Here is a 16367-nt window from a genome sequence, read left to right on the forward strand (position 1 = left end):
CTGTTGAAAGTTCAAAGTGCATTTATTTTAAAAGTATCTATAAATGAAACAACCTTGAGATGCGTCGCAACTCCAAATCGACAAAAACTTACTAATCTGTGAGAAGCCCGTGATCGGTAAACATCCCGGTATTGGCTTATACACCCGTAAATATATGCACATCCCCAAATAAGTGTGCACCCCTGTATTCGACAACACACCGCTGAATCTGTACACATTGTCAAATCAGTGTTCATCTCAGTATTAGACGATGCACCGCTGAATCCAGACACATCACCAAATCCGTGTGCACCTGCAAATCTGTTCACGTCACTAAATAAGAGCGCAATTTCAATGATATTTATGTTGCTTTATCGATAAATGGAACAACTTTCAGATTCGCCACACCATCAAATCCGCCGACACACCAAATCTGTAAGAACACTGAGATCCGTGCGCACCTCCAAATCCGTGTGTGCCCTCATGTCTATGTACAACTTGAAACCCGTGTACACACCGACTAGAAAAATAGATTATCCCAAAACCTTTTCAAGAAATGACAAAATATGTGTACACCCCCAAATCTGCAAACTGCCCGCAAATCAAATTAGTATGCACCTCAAATCCAGAGACACTCCCAAATCTGTGTGCGCCCCAAACTTATTGAGAAACAGTCTAAGGAACAGGATATACAAGTCAATTGTAACATGAGAAACCTGATTTGCAGATGACACCTGGGTTTCATAGCGTGAGTGGACAGCGAAGCAGTTTATGAAAACTTTCAGCGTCAGTGAAACAGCTGGAAAAACGGACCGAACATTTTGCAGTTGGAATCTAATGTGACATTCCATCCAGATGGGATCAAGAGCCACTGCACTTTGGCCGGACCTACCTGGGTAGATATATACAATAATTGTTAGGGAATTGAGGAATGAGGGAGAGCAGAGGGATCTGTGAATACAGTTCCATAATTCCTATGTAAGCTGTTCGCATCGTAAATCAGTTGTCACCCATATATGCCGAAGCAGCCCTAAATCTGCGCAAACACTTTAAACATTAGAGAACGGCATCTGTGGAGACTTAATCCCCGTTTGCTTTCCAGTGAGAAATGTTGTAGTTATATATCAGCTAACGACGCATTCTTCGAGACTAACAAAACTATATATATATAGACGGTACAAGAGCCTCAGGACTCGCACGGCCACGTTCAAGAACAGTTACTACCCATCAACAATCAGACTATTGATCAAAAGGGCATAATGTACGCTCACGTGCCCATTCATTGAATATTCCGACAACCAATCATTTCACTTTAAAATCTATTCTATATTGAATAGCTGAGCATGCCAGGAGAAGCGCAGCAGACAGGCAGCATCGGTGGAAAAGGGAAAGTGTCATTTCCCCCTCACCTCCGATGCTCCAGAGAAAAAGAACAAGGTTGTCCAAATTTTGGTTAGTGCACAAACCGTCTAATTCAGGTAGCATCTTGGTGATGCTCTTCTGCACACTCTCCGAATCCGCGTCATCCTTTCTCTGGAGGATGGCCTGAACGGAGTGCAGCACAATTCCAGTGCTGTGATGCTGTACGCTCTGATTCCGCACATGCTCGGCATTCTGAGAAAATGCACCACGTCCATATTCATTTAAAATCCCAGGATATAGAGTGTGTTTATACGTATACCCGCTCAACAAAACAGTCAGTCAGTTTATTCCGAAATACAGCTGTTTATCTGGCATATGGAGAGAGTACTGCAGGGCTGTCAGCGTGGCCGAGTGGTCTAAGGCGCCAGACTTAAAGCGAGAAACGCGAATGTTCTGGTCTCCACCTGGAGGCGTGGGTTCGAACCCCACTCCTGACAAATACTCTGTTTTTCACGTGCTGTTTTTATAATGCAATCACTGTAATTTTACTGAGCGATCAAAGCGTGAACTGTTTGGGAGTACGAGAAAGAAGCAATTAAGATAAAGATTTTGATTTAGTCACAACAGAGAACTGAACAACGGGTCACATGACATGGGTTTCGGGCTGCGGAGTTTGATGAGAACGAGGCCTCGGTGAGGAGCGTCTGTATCACCTTCTCAGCCGTGGCTGTTTTTTGGGCAGAATGACATCAGGGCAATTCAGACACGTTGTTGGTCTCTATATTGAAACGGCATTTTACATCGTCGTTCTTAAGCGTACATCTGCCGTGGAGTTCAGTTACGTGCATTTAACACCTTTCTGGATTTGGGAATACCGGATTAATCATTCCGCACAGGATTATATTCTCTTTTTGTGGTTTAACAGGCCACTCTTCCTTGTTTTGCAATGCAGGTGTTTTAAATCGCACAGCACGGAAAATAGCCTTCGGCCCAATTGGTTCAAAGTTCAAAGCGAATAAATTTTGCATCAGAGCCTTTCTATATACATGTATCACCATGTACAATCAGATTCACTTTCTCGCGGGCATCACAATAAACACAATAAAATCCATGGATGACCGCACTAACAGGACAGCCAAAACACTCAATATGTATAACATAACACACTGTGCAAAGTCAAGCAAAAGAATAATGATAATAGCAATATTAATTGTTATTTTATGTCATAATCGAGGGCGACTACGAAGCCCACTGGAGTTTGTTTAGGTGTTACCGCTCTCAGAGACAACCAGATAGATCTATAAAACAATAGATATTACAGCACGGAAACTGCCCTTTTGGCCCTTCTTGGCTGTGCCGAACCATTTTTCTGCCTAGTCTCACTGATCTGAAACTGCGCCATGTCCCTCCAAACCTCTCTCATCCATAGACCTGCCCAAGTTTTGCTTAAATGTCAAAAGTGAGCCCGCATTCACCAATTCATCTGGCAGCTCATCCCACACTCCCACCACTCTCTGCGTGAAGAAGCCCCCCCCCCCCATGTTCCTTTTAAGCCTTTCCCCTTCGCCTTTAACCAATGTGCTCTGTTTTTTTTTCTCCCCTGGCCTCAGTGGAAAAAACCTGCTTGCATTCATTCTATCTATACCCATCATAATTTTATACACCGCTATCAAATCACCCCTCATTCTCCTACACTCCAGGGAATAAAGTCCTAACCTGTTCAACCTTCCTCTGTAACTCAGTTTCGCAAGTCCTGGCAACATCCTCGTAAACCTTCTCTGCGCTCTTTCAAACTTATTAATATCCTTCCTGTAATTTGATGACCAAAACTGCACACAATGCTCAATATTCGGTCTCACCAATGTTGTATACAACCTCACCATTACATTCCAAATCTTGTACTCAATACTTTGATTTATAAAAGCCAATGTACCAAAAGCTTTCTTTACAATCATATCTACTTGTGAAGCCACTTTTTGGGAATTATGTACCTTTACTCCCAGATCCCTTTGTTCTAATGCACTCCTCAGTGTCCTACCATTTACCTTCTATGTTCTACCTTGGTTTGACCCTCAGAAGTGCAATTCCTCACACTTCTCCGCATTAATCTCCATCTGTCATTTTTCAGCCTATTCCTCCAACTGGTTCAGATCCCTGTGCAAGCTTTGAAAGCCTCCAATATTTATATCATCAGCAAATTTGCTTATCCAATTTGCCACATTATCATCCAGATCATTGATATAGATGACAAACAACAAGGGACCCGACACTGATCCCTGTGGCACACCACATGTCACAAGATTCCACTCAGGGTAGCAATCCTCCACTACCACTCTCTGGCGTCTTCCAATGAGCCAATGTCTAATCCAATTTACTAGCTGTCCATGTATACCTAGCAAATGAATCTTCCTAACTAACCTCCCATGCGGGACCTAGTCAAAGGCCTTACTGAAGTCCATGTATACAACATCCACTCCATTCTCTTCATCTGCTTTCCTGGTACCTTCCTCGAAAAACTCTAATAGATTGGTTAAACATGACCTACCACTCAGAAAGCCATGCTGACTTTTTCTAATAAGTCCCTGTCTACCCAAAAAATTGTAGATCCTATCTCTTAGTATTCCTTCTAATAATTTACCTACTACGGATGTCAAACTTACCGGCCTATAATTTCCCGGCTTAGTTTCAGAGCTTTTTTTAAACAACGGAACTACATGAGATATCCTCGAATCCTCCAGTACCTGACCCGTGGATATCGACATTTTAAATATTTCTGCCAGGGACCCTACAAATTCAACACTAGTCTCCTTCAAGGTCAGAGGGAATACCCTCAGGTCCTGGGGATTTATCTGCTCTGATTTGCCTCAAGACAGCAAGCACCTCCTCCACTTTCATCTTTATAGGTTCCATGACCTCCCTGCTTGTTTGCCTTGTTTCCATAGACTGCATCCTAGTTTCCTTAGTAAATACAGATGCAAAAAAAAAACATTTAATTTCTCTCCCATTTCTTTTGGTTTCATACATAGCCGACCACGCTGATCTTCAAGAGGATCAATTTTATCCCTTACTATCCTTTTGCTCTTAACATACTTGTGGAAACTCTTAAGATTATCCTTCAATCTAAATGCCTAAGCAACCTCATGTCTTCTTTTAGCCCTCCTGATTTCTTTCATAAGTATTTTCTAAGATGAATTACACATTGACAGAGGATCGAATATGCACGATTTAAAATTATTCACTTAAAGCTCAAACATTTAATGCAGATAGTAAATATGATTTCGAAAGTTATAAAAATAAAATTTGTACAATAGAAGCGTACTAGATTAAATGTAAAAAAAGGTTGCAATTCAGGTAGCAAAATATCAAATAGAAATGCAGGATACAGTAGACTTGATGGATGGATGAATAATTTTATTTCGTATGTTAATGACTGGGATGTTGGAACTGATGATCTTACGGACGGGTTTGCGGACAGGAGGAACATAGGTGGAGGTGCAGGACATCTGGAGGAAGCAGAAAGGCTACAAAAGGACGGAGACAGATTAAGAGAATGGGAAAGAAGTGTCAGATAGTACATACTGTCAGGAAATATATGGTCCTGCACTTGAGCAGAAGAAATAAAATGGAAGGCTATTTTTTCAACGCAGAGGAAATTGGAAAATCGGAGGTGCAAAGGGACTCTAGGTTCCTCGTCCAGCATTCTCTGAGGGTTGATATGCAGGTTGCGAAAGTGGTGAGGAAGGCCAATGCGATGTTCGCGATCATTTCGAGAGGAATGGAGTATGGATGCAGCAATGGGATTTTCAAGTTTTTAAATGCACTGACGTGGCCTTACCTCGAGTATTATGAGCAGTTTGGAGCCCCTTGTCTGAGATAGGGTATGCTGTCACTGAAGACGGTTCAAAGGTGGTTTAGAAAATTATTCCGGGTTGAAAGCTTTGTCATGCGAGAAGCATGTGAAGGTTCTGCGTCTGTACTCACGGGAATTCAGGAGTGTCAGTGGTTCCTCCTTCAACCACCCCTTGATCTCTTTCAGTGTCTATCACTCGTGTCACCCAGCTGACTAATGTACCTTGTCTCCCGTGTCCATCACTCATGTCTCCCGGCTGGCTACTGGTCGGTGTCTCCCCGTGTCTATCACTCGAGTCACCTGGCGGTTTAGGCACTCCTGCTCCATGACTAAACTTAGCTTCATTCAGTTTCAGCAGCAGCTGATAAATATATTGATCCCCTGCTGGAACTAGTCGGCGAGACCTCTCTCGGAAAGAGGTGCCCTCTGTTGCTCTAATAGAGCGGCAAGTACTTAAGGGGGGAAAAAAAACAAATTCAGACCTGCCAGTGGAAAAGGCGTCTTCGCGTTCCAACATTTTATCAGTTAATCCCTGTTTCCATTCCTCGAACATTTCACAGGAGTTTCCTGTCGCTCTAGCTGCTCCCAGAATGTAACATGACAGGTTTAGACGGGATGCACCTCACAGTTCCTCCTTTCCGCTAATCAATCTACTTAGCAGGAACTTGCACCTTCTCAAAAGCAGCACTGAACAAACGGTGAATGGACAAGATGTTCAAAAAGTGTCATGGGGAGACGTGGGCAGTGGACCCAAAAGCACGACACAGACACTGAACAACCAGGAACAGGACTAGGCGTGAGAAGGAAGCAAGGGAAGAGAGGAAGAAAAGACGCTGGACATGACACAGGACCCGGACGAGACAAGGATTCCGGCTCTGGACTAGGACTTGACAAGGAGAGGGGAACCAGGACATGGAACTGGGTACAAGGAGCCTGGGCTCAGACTCCCAGTCAGAGACTAGACAAGGACCCAGACCCTGGGTCTTCACTCGGGCTCAGACTCCTGAACCCGGCGAGGACAAGACAGGGCTACAGGACGCGGTGTTGGCACAGGACTAGACGTGAGACTATTGGACAGGACAAGGGGACCCCAGCACAGGACGAGGGAATCCCAGCACTGGGCTGGGCGAGGCACATCGACAAGACAAGGACGCAGAGCAGAGGCTTGGACAGGACAAGGACCTAGGACGTGACTGGGACTGGACGCGACCCCGAAGCCTTGACTTGGTCGAGGAAGGGAGGGGGACGCAGAACACAGACCCTAGTAAGAGACAGGAACATGCAAAACCGAGCCGGGACCCCTCCTTGGATACAGGACGGAGGGCTGGGACTCATTACACAGAACGCTGAACACGACGAGACAGTTCCCAACGTTAGGAAGCGGCAAAACGGCCGGACCTACCTAGCGAAGGCATGGACACGGATAGGCAGTTCCCAACGCTAGGTAGCCGCAAAATGACTGGACCAACCTAGCGAAGGCGTGGACAGGAACAGACAGTTCCAAACAGGGCGAGGCTCCAGACACAGGAAAAGCGAGGCAAGGCTCCAGACAGAGGAAAGGCGAGTCAACACCCCAGAGGAGGCAAAGTTCCAGGGGAGGCAAGGCAAGGCTAGTCTGCAGGTGAGGCAAGGCTCCAGGCAGAGACGAGGCGAGGCAAGGCTCCCAGCAGGAAGGTTAGGGGGAGGGATACAGACGGGGGCTTTGGACAGGAACGATCCAGCAGACAGAGGCTGAATCCTGAAGCTATTTATGATGCCAGCCCAAACGAGAATAAGCTGCCTCAACAGAAACTGGGGAAACCCGGAAAACCTGGAATAAGGAACTAGACTGGACCGTGAACCGGAATGTGGATTTCACGGACCGGATCATGACAAAAAGTTCTATCTGTTCCTCTCTTCGCATGCTCCTTGGAGTCCATCTATTTCAATGTAATCTGGGCAGACCAACAATGTTGTGTCAATAGTCTCAGTTACTCCAACATCTGCTTCCGTAAGTACCAGCTTCAAGGAAAATTATCCATCGTAGGGGTACTCGTCAGTACTCACCCCGGAACATCAAGGGCACTCACTGGCGCCAAAGGCAAATGCGTCGGACACCGGTTGTAAGTGGATCTGTAAAGCAAATTATCGTCAGAACCTGTGTCAATTATGTCTCCAGCATAAACACCATCAATCTGTTGAGATACATCAGAGCTTGGCCGCAATATCCCTTCAGGAATAGCATTTTTCGCACTCCCGCTTAAAATGTCTATCTTCCCGTCAGTTGCAACAGAAAACGCTGTTCACGGCACTGTTCTAAGGATCTTGCTCAGTAGCAGCCGTCGCCTTGGTACATCACTGCGTCATATATCGAAAAACGCGCAACGTGGAATCAACAGTGAAGTCAACCACCGAATGCCCCGCGTCACAGGGAGGGGTTCTCCATTTATACCCTGTTGAACAAAACTATCACATGACCTCTCACTGGCGGGGGAAATGACTCACTCCACCATCACAAGACCATTACCTCATCTCCAGTATAGCCTCAATCACGTAATGGTCACGTGACAGGTACCAGATACCCACGGGTTCGTAACAATCGGCATTTGGTTCTTGGTGGCAGCTCCAACCGATATCACCCCAATGACGTCGGTCGTCAGATGTTTCTCGACGACCTGCAAAACCCACACTTGTGTGACGTTAAGGGCGCTTCAGGAACAGAGGTTTCTACGGAGAACTTTGCTCTCATGATGGAGGCCTCCCACTTCTCCATCTCGTTTTCTTGCTCTATAACATCTCTGAGTAAAGACGGAAGAGGCCGCATCTTTCGAGTCATTCGAATATGTAGAACAATCACGTCATGTGACAACCCGCTCTTCACAATTTGCTTTTCCTCAGTTTCTCATAGACAGTTGAGTGTACCCTTTGCAGTTCAAACAGAGCAGCAGCTTCGCCAATCTGAAAATGTAGGCAAGCAATTTAGCTCCTTCTTACTAAAATGTGTGCCTAAACATCATCCTCAGATCGGCTGCGTTTTCAGCAGTGGCAATTACATCTTCGAGAGCTTGCAGGTAATTGGCTGATGTGGCAATATCTTTTCTGTCTTTAGGAAACTCGCTATATCAGCGGACGGACCGTTCAAGCTCTCTGCCAGTCTCAGTTTCCTCATATTATTCATCCAGTAACTGAGAAGTCTGCTCAGCCCAAGCCTCATATTCTTCATCCCCATCGGATGTGGGCTTGATGCCACCGAACTTTCCAAGCCTGCAAAACTGGCTTTCCGAAGAAATCCCTCTGCGGTTATCAGCCGGAGATGTAATAGCCAAACCGAGTTCAGAATTTAAATCAACTTCTGAATGAATCATTAGACCGTTCACATCGAACGGCCACTTCGCCTCACTCCGCAGAAACGAGAACAACTTGTCTTTAAAGTCTTTGGCGTCAGTTACGGAATACTCGACTTCCAATTCAGCACTCTCTCCTTTTCTCCACTCTTCTCGGAAAGTACGGACGGCCCATGGCCCCGCCTCTCCAGATACTCCAATGGGAACAGGCAGAAACACTCCCCTCAGGTCATCGCCTGTTTGGATAAAAACATATTTACCCGCCATTTAGTCAAAGTACCGTCCCATGATCGTAACGTTCACTAATATTTACGATAATTGAAACCCTTAAGCAATTAATTAATCTGGACTTTCCCTCACTGAATCCTTCGTCCTCGATCGCCCAGTTGTGGCTTGTCCTGTTTACCCAGAATGTGAATTTCATGCTCAGTTTCCTGTCGGGCAAGATGCTTGTGCTTGAGGGAGGAAATGTTGTGGCCATTCACTTCGGCTGATCACTTTATCCACCTGTCGTGGTGGAGAACAAACATCCTCCATCACTTCCCCACCTACTGCTTCTCGGGTCGTGGCTGAATCAGCCCACTTCCGTCGCTTCGGTCTTGTCCAGAGAACCCTGGTTTTCTATAGAACTCTGGTCAGGTTGCACAAACTTAAACAGTTCTTTCCGGATGGCAGAAGCCAAGGCAATGACTGGGAGGATCAGTCTTGTCATAAAGGGAATTGATGTTGCCGCTTTATCAGTCTCTGGTTAGATTCCATCTGGAGTTTAACATTGGTTTCGGTCGCCCCGTTATAAGAAAGAAGCCGAGGCTTTGGAAAGCTTTCAGCAAAGTTTCATAGGGAGGAGATCTAAAAGGAGGATTTGCACGAACTTGAGTTATTCTTTCCAGAATGGCAGCCAGCAAGGGGAGATGGAGAGGCATAAATACAGTAGGCAACTGTAACCTATTACAAAGAATTTAAGTATCGGATAACAGAGGACACGTAGTTGAGGTGAGAGAGGAAAATGTTCAAAGGAGATGTGTTCGGACATGATTTAAACAAACCAAAGCAGAGAGTTGCGGGTGTCTAGAATGCATTTCTAGCGTTGTGGTGAAGGCAGGGGTAATTATAAGATTCAGAGACAGGCTATCAAATGCACGGAGAAGGGTCGGATATGGAAAACATGCAGGCAGGGTGATTAGTTTAATTAGGCATCACCGAATTAACCATATCTGCCCAACATCACAGACTAAATTGTCTCTTCCTGTACCGAATTGTCTCACTGAAGAAATAATCCCTGATGAGGGAAATTTATTTTCCACCCCATCGTGAATATCATTTCCTTCATTCTGAGTCTATGACCCATGGTAAAAGAATTGTCATTCAAGGGAAACATCCTTCCAGCAGTCGGTCGAATTACCTGACAGAATCCATCAATTCTCCTCACAATTCAAAAGAATGCAGGCCCAACTCAGGCACTCTCCCCTCACAAAGACAGCCTGCCGTCGCTTGTAGCCGTCGGGTCAGTGTGAGGAATAGTCCCTTCACTCTCTCTGTTGCAGGGATAACTTCCTTGAGGAACTGTGCCCAGACCTGGAAATAATATTTAACGTGCATTCAGGCGGGGGGATTAGTTTAATGAGGCATCCCTGGCTTACTTACGTCAGCCCAACATCACAGACAAAAATGTCCTCCTCCTGTCCTGCACGTTTGTATGATTTAACAGAAGAGGGAATCACTCTTGCTGAATATCCGCTCCTTCAGTCTGGGACTGTGACACATGGTAATATAATGATCATTCACGGTAAACATCCTCCTTGCAATTGGTCTGAATGATCTGAAATTAATCCAGCAATTCTGCTCACAATTCCAGCGAATACAGACTCGCTCTCCCCTCACACAGCAAGTATGCCATCTACGGAACTATACTGTCAGTGTGAGGAATAGTTTCGGCACCCTCTCTTTACTAGTGACAACTTTCATAAGGAAGTGTGACAAGACCTGGATCTAACATTCAGGGTGCATTCCCACCACACCTGCAGGACACCTCCTAGTAATATATCTCTATAACTCTCATCAATCCTCCTGTATCACAACACAAAAATGTTTGACTCCATAATTATTTGCGGTACCTGAATGTTAACTCTTAGTGATTTGTTGACAAGGAACGTCAGGTCCCTTCGAACCGTTCAATCTGGCCCCATGTAAATATTGATTTTCTCATTTTTTCCCCCCGGGAATGAATGGCCTCACATAACCCTATATACTATCCGTTTGCCACAACTTCGTTCCTTCACTTCTGTCTGCATCCCGAAACCCTCACTGTGCCCTTCTCACTACGAACCCTGCCATTCAGCTCTGTACAACAGCCGACATGGATATAATATAATATAGTTCGTCCTCACATCCAGATCTCCACTGTAGACTGTGAACAGCTGCGGTTTCAGCCACAAACCCTGAGTTACCTAAATGTTTTAACGTGGTCCATTTAAATCATCTGTCTTACATTAACCTGCTGACTAATTCTGACACACGCATATTATCCAGAAACCCACGAGCTTGTCCGAAACTTTCTTAAGTTCTTCCAAAACCACATTCATAATTTCCCAATTTTCCAGCTGTTCGTCCAATCCTGAGCTCACACTGACACTGCTAACCCCGTGGGTGTGGAAATGGAGACTGGGTCTGTGTCTCTACTGTAGAACAGTGGTACCGAGGTCAATGGAAATGTTAACCATCAGTGTAGGCGTTGTATTGGTAATCTGTGTCTGGGTCTTGAGTTCAGTGTGGGACTGAATCTGAATTTCTCTGCTGTCTGAAACTGTGGAGCTAATGAGCTGTCGGTGTGTCTGTGCTTTGTAACACACCTTGTGTGTCAGAGAGGAGCGACTGCTCTGGTGACTCCACATGAGGGAAAATCGGAGTTGATTGAAGTTTTTCTCTGTTGGTAGGAAAAGGAAAGTCGGTCAGTAAGGGAGGGGTATTTGCCAGACGGTTGTGTGAAGCGGCCGTTGCAGCGTGAGCCACTGTCAATCTGTCGGTCTGACCCTCTGTCTTTTTCACACAGTTATAATATAGCATATGATGCTTGTCATTCTTTCATTCACTTTCATCCATCCTACGTCGATTCATCTCCCAATTTAGAGTCCTATGTTTAATATTTACTATTGAATATTCCCTTTGCAGATCGAAGCATTTCTTCCTTTGAGTTCTGGCAGGTCTGAGATGCTCTTAAGATCCAATTACATCAGCAACATCTCAAAATTCTTTTCCCAGCACTTTGTGTGTGTCGCCTTCCCCTGAGGATTTCCAGCATCTGCAAATTCTGTCATTTTTAGTACATCAGCATCGTGGTCATCCGAACACTGCCATTCCGCGTGTGTGTGTTCGTGTGTCCAGGATGATGTCGGAAATGGAAAACCACAGGGAGAGAAGTTTGGGTTCGGACGTGTCGTTGAACTCTGTTCACAAGTGGTTAATTAGCGGAGAGAAAAAATGAAATTTGTAAATGTTGCTGCTTCGGGTGTTTATCAATGGATCTCCGGCATTCTTTTCACTAGGTGAGGAACCGTGGAGGTAATGCCTAGGAATTTAGAAGCGCTTGTCTTCTGTCGGCCCAATATTTACATCAGAGACAATGAATGGTGCTGAATTACCATGATTGTTCAAGTGACTGTAGTCAGACAGCTGCATAACAGTGTCTCTGGAGACTGATCCTTTCTATAAATGAAGGGCGTTTTGAATACATTAGCTCAGAGTTTCTGAAAGAGCTGTGAATTCAGGAGCAACACAATTGGCAGTTTATCACGGAAATGGGTTATCCAGTCCTTTTGCGGATAGGAGAAGTTTACTATCCTTTTATTTCAGCCTTTGGAATTCTCGGTAAGCTGCGGTATCGGCTGCCATTGGGGAGGGGGGAATGGAAATTAATGCCAATATAGTGATTGTTTCTGTCGCTGGTTTCCACAACTTCATGTCCAGTCCTAGTATTCGGCATTCTAGGAGTGGAACCAAAGCCAGCGACTGTGGATTCTGATATCTGGATCTAAAAATAAACCGCTGTAAGAATTCAGCGAATCCGCCAACATCGGAAGACCTCAGTGGAACAGGCAGATATCTTCCAGCGGTTTGTGTTCAATAATGTGATGCTCGGGTCTCTGTGCTATTGGTCTCGAAGCAGCTACACTGCAATTGCAAATACTGTGTTTATACTGCCGCGGAGATGATGCTAATTGATTGTCTGCATTGGTATGTGAGCGGTTGTGTGAGGTACGTGTCATGATCAAACAATCGATTAGTGGTAACGATTCAGCAAATTTGAGGAGCTCCCTGTTGCAGCAGGAAGATTGAGGATTTTCAGTAAAAGTGAGCGGTGTGACAGAAAGTGAAGCAGTTGCTGGTCAACACAATGACGTCGTTGCTGATCAATTAAAAAAACCGACGTGCTGACTCATAACTACCAACACTGTGAAATGTATTATATTATCCTTATAACTATAAATACTGTAAAATGTATTATAATATATCTACATCTGACACCGCTACAGACATCTGTCTGTGTCACCGTGCCTGCGAATGGATGTTGAATTATTCTCCCGGCTTCCCTGTGATCGATTCAGTCGGGGGCGTTAAGTATATCTGAGAGGCTGTATCAGACTAGGCTGTGACTGCTGCCTCAGTCAAAGTTCTGCTGTAAAGTCGGCGAGGTGGCAAATGCTGGAATAGGAAACAAACACGGGAAATGCTGGAAACACAAAGCCTCAGGCAGCTTGTATAGAAAGAGTAAGAGAAAGTCGTGTCATGTGGGCTCTCTGAAAATAGTTCAGAAAATACACGTTAACTGCTCTCACACATACTCTATTTTTGTCTGGATGAGTGGTTCCGGGAATTCCAGTTTCTGTTGTGTCCTTCGGCTATTCTCTCGCGGACAGGGAGTCGCAGGGAAGTTGATGATTGTGTAATGCAAAAATCCCGCCATCGGCGTCCGAATGATTCATTTCATTCATATCAGAAGCGGATGAAGCCGATAAAAATGTTCCAAACAGTGCTGACTCTGAGGGTACATAGTTTCATCTGTCCGCTGCCTCTTCATATTTCTGGTCATCAGAAAGGAATCCGAATTTAAATCATTTGACTTTACTTTAATGTGTAAACTCAGCCAGATCTTGACCCTCTCTTCACCCTTCTACCGCTGAATGCAACAATAAAATGGGAATATTACATGATTCCCGAAAACTGAGGCAATGGATTTTACAGTATTTTCTCAATTTCCTATTTCCCCTCTCTCCTCAGCGAACTTGATGGCGATTGTGATCCTGTCCCGGGATAAGTGCGGTCTCTCCAAATTTGTAACTCTCTACCTGGTGGGAATGTCAGCGGCCGATCTCCTGGTCGTTATCTCGTTTCCGCTCCTGACGTGGACTGCTTGGCTTTATTTTCGCCGATCATTCCTGTTCATCACTCCTGTGTGCAGGATCGCTAGATGGCTGATTCATGCGAGCACTACTGCCGCTGTCTGGTTGACTGTCTCTTTCACCGTCGATCGATTTGTGGCTATTTGCTGTGAGAAGCTGAAAACAAAATATTGCACCGAGAGAACGGCGGCTGTGGTTATCGGGACAGTGAGTGTGCTGGCCTGTTTGGAGTGTGTTCCCTGGGGCTTTGTATACGAGCCTATGATAATAATTGATGGTATACCCTGGTATTGTGTTCTTACACCGAGCTACAGAAACTCTCCCTCATGGGTGGTATTTGAGATGTTTTACCGCATTTTTACCCCTTGTGTACCATTCTTTCTGATTTTGTTTTTCAATATTCTGACAGCCAGGCGGATTCTGGTGGTCAGTCGAGCCCGCAGGGGGCTCCGGGGACAAAAGAGTGGAAAGAATGACAAGGACCGGGAGATGGAGAACAGACGTAAATCCATCGTTTTGCTCTTTAGCATAACCGGCAGTTTCATATTGTTGTGGGGAACACGTTTGGTATTTCTCATCTATCAACGGATTTCAAAGAGTTTTGTTTATTATTCTGTCATGAATCCCGTTTACATTATAGAAGAGACAGCGGGAATGCTGCAGATCCTCAGTTCCTGCACTAACACGTGTATTTACGCCCTGACTCAGAGCAAATTCCGAGAGGATCTCAAGAATGTGGTGAAATACCCACTGAATCGGATTTTGAAACTCATTAAAATATAGAAATAAATGCTATGCTGTAGTACAATTCAGCTGTCTTCACGCTCCTATTCTGTACTCCCACTTGTAATAAACGGAAACAATATGATGAACAGAGTTTCAAACAAAGCAGGAGAAAATCTGTCGATGCTGGAAATACAAAACAAAACACACTAAATCATGAAGGTTGTCGGCCCGAATAGTTGAATGTTTACTCTTTCCCAACGTTGCCATCCAGCTGCTGAATTGCACCAGCATTTTGTGTGTGTTGCCTTACAGTTATACAACAAATATGTACAGTCGATCGCAACGGCACCACTAGACTCAGCATCCCAGAAAAATCCCCTTTGCATCTTACCCTCGTCCCGCTTCAGTTGTGCCTTGATACGAACCTGTCAACCCTTCTTCCCGATTCTGACAAAACAGCTTGATATGGAGTATACTTTCGTCGATATTAACCACTCCTGCTCCCATCATTACCCTTCCTTTACTTCACGCTGATTTTCTCCTCTGTCCCTACCTGTATTTTATCCTCCTGTTTTCCGATTTGAACTAATTTCCAGTAACAGAATGTTAGCTTTCAAATGGAAGGTGGAGGAGTGGTGTTGGGTGGACGAGGCGATGCTGTGAACCCAAGAACAAAAGACACAGCGAAGCGAAATGGGAACTGATATGATCTAATCCGACACAAAGTGCTGGCGAAAGTCTTCAGCTCAGACAGCAGATTTGGAGAGAAAGGAAAATAAATCCAATTCTGCTGAAAGCTCTCTGAGCAAAACGGCCACAGTTTACACTTGTCCACAGATGCTACCTGGCCTGCAGAGCTCCCCCAGCATTTTGGATTTCTAGAGTCTACAGATTGTCTCTTACTTGTGATTGGTCTAATCCTAGTCACTGTCAATGAGATATTCGGCTGTGCCAACACAGAACTGACCCTGGACAAAAAACAAAAACGAAATATGGTTGAAAAGGACAGTGTTATAGAAACAGAAACTTGATAATTAATAGTACAATGGTTCAGTTAATTTTGAATTGACGCAACTGGGAAATTGAAGGATCTCTCTAAACGAACACGATCGGGGATAAATTATTTATACAATTAGACAGATGTTGGGAGTAGCGGCAGTTTGTATTCAGATATTACATTCACCAGAGAAAGCTGAATTGAGGTATCAATCTGAGTCCTTCAGAGGCTGGTCCATGATGTTTATTAATTTTAATCGTGAGCGGGTAATATCGAAGTATAAGCTCTAAATATAAGCTTGGTTAAGACGGGTAATAAGTAGTAAGGATAATCCTGGGAATTGTAAAACAGTGACTTCTGCCATTTATGGAGGTTAACAGATTGAAGGGGATTCTTCACGTTAGGTTTGGCAAATAATTAGAGAAGCAGAATCACAGGCAATCAACTGGCTTTGTGAGGGGAAGGTCATACCTTACGCACCTGTATGACTTCCTGAGAGAGTGACAAAACAAATTAATGAGATGGATGATCTGTGTATGGAATTGAGTGAGGCGTTTGACAAGTGCCCCCACAATAGCTCGATCCAGAACGTCGGGAGTCATGGTGAGTATCGGGCTGGCAGTAGATGGGGCGTTTCCAAAAGATGTGTTCTGTAACCTTGCTTTCAGATTCAGATTCAGTTTATTGTAATTTAGAAACCACAAATGCAATGCAGTTAAAAAATGAGACAATGT

At 44.7% G+C, this 16367-nt stretch overlaps 1 non-coding gene across 1 annotated transcript; it reads left to right on the forward strand.

Annotated features, from left to right (window-relative positions):
* Nucleotides 1-1738: 1738 nt before the first annotated feature.
* On the forward strand, nt 1739-1838 carry trnal-uaa (transfer RNA leucine (anticodon UAA)). Its single transcript is given in 2 exon segments — nt 1739-1776; nt 1793-1838. It is a non-coding gene; the product is annotated as a tRNA-Leu (tRNA).
* The last annotated feature ends 14529 nt before the right edge of the window (nt 1839-16367 follow it).

This window comes from Hemitrygon akajei, unplaced genomic scaffold (genome assembly GCF_048418815.1).
Source record: "Hemitrygon akajei unplaced genomic scaffold, sHemAka1.3 Scf000143, whole genome shotgun sequence".
Lineage (NCBI taxonomy): Eukaryota > Metazoa > Chordata > Chondrichthyes > Myliobatiformes > Dasyatidae > Hemitrygon > Hemitrygon akajei.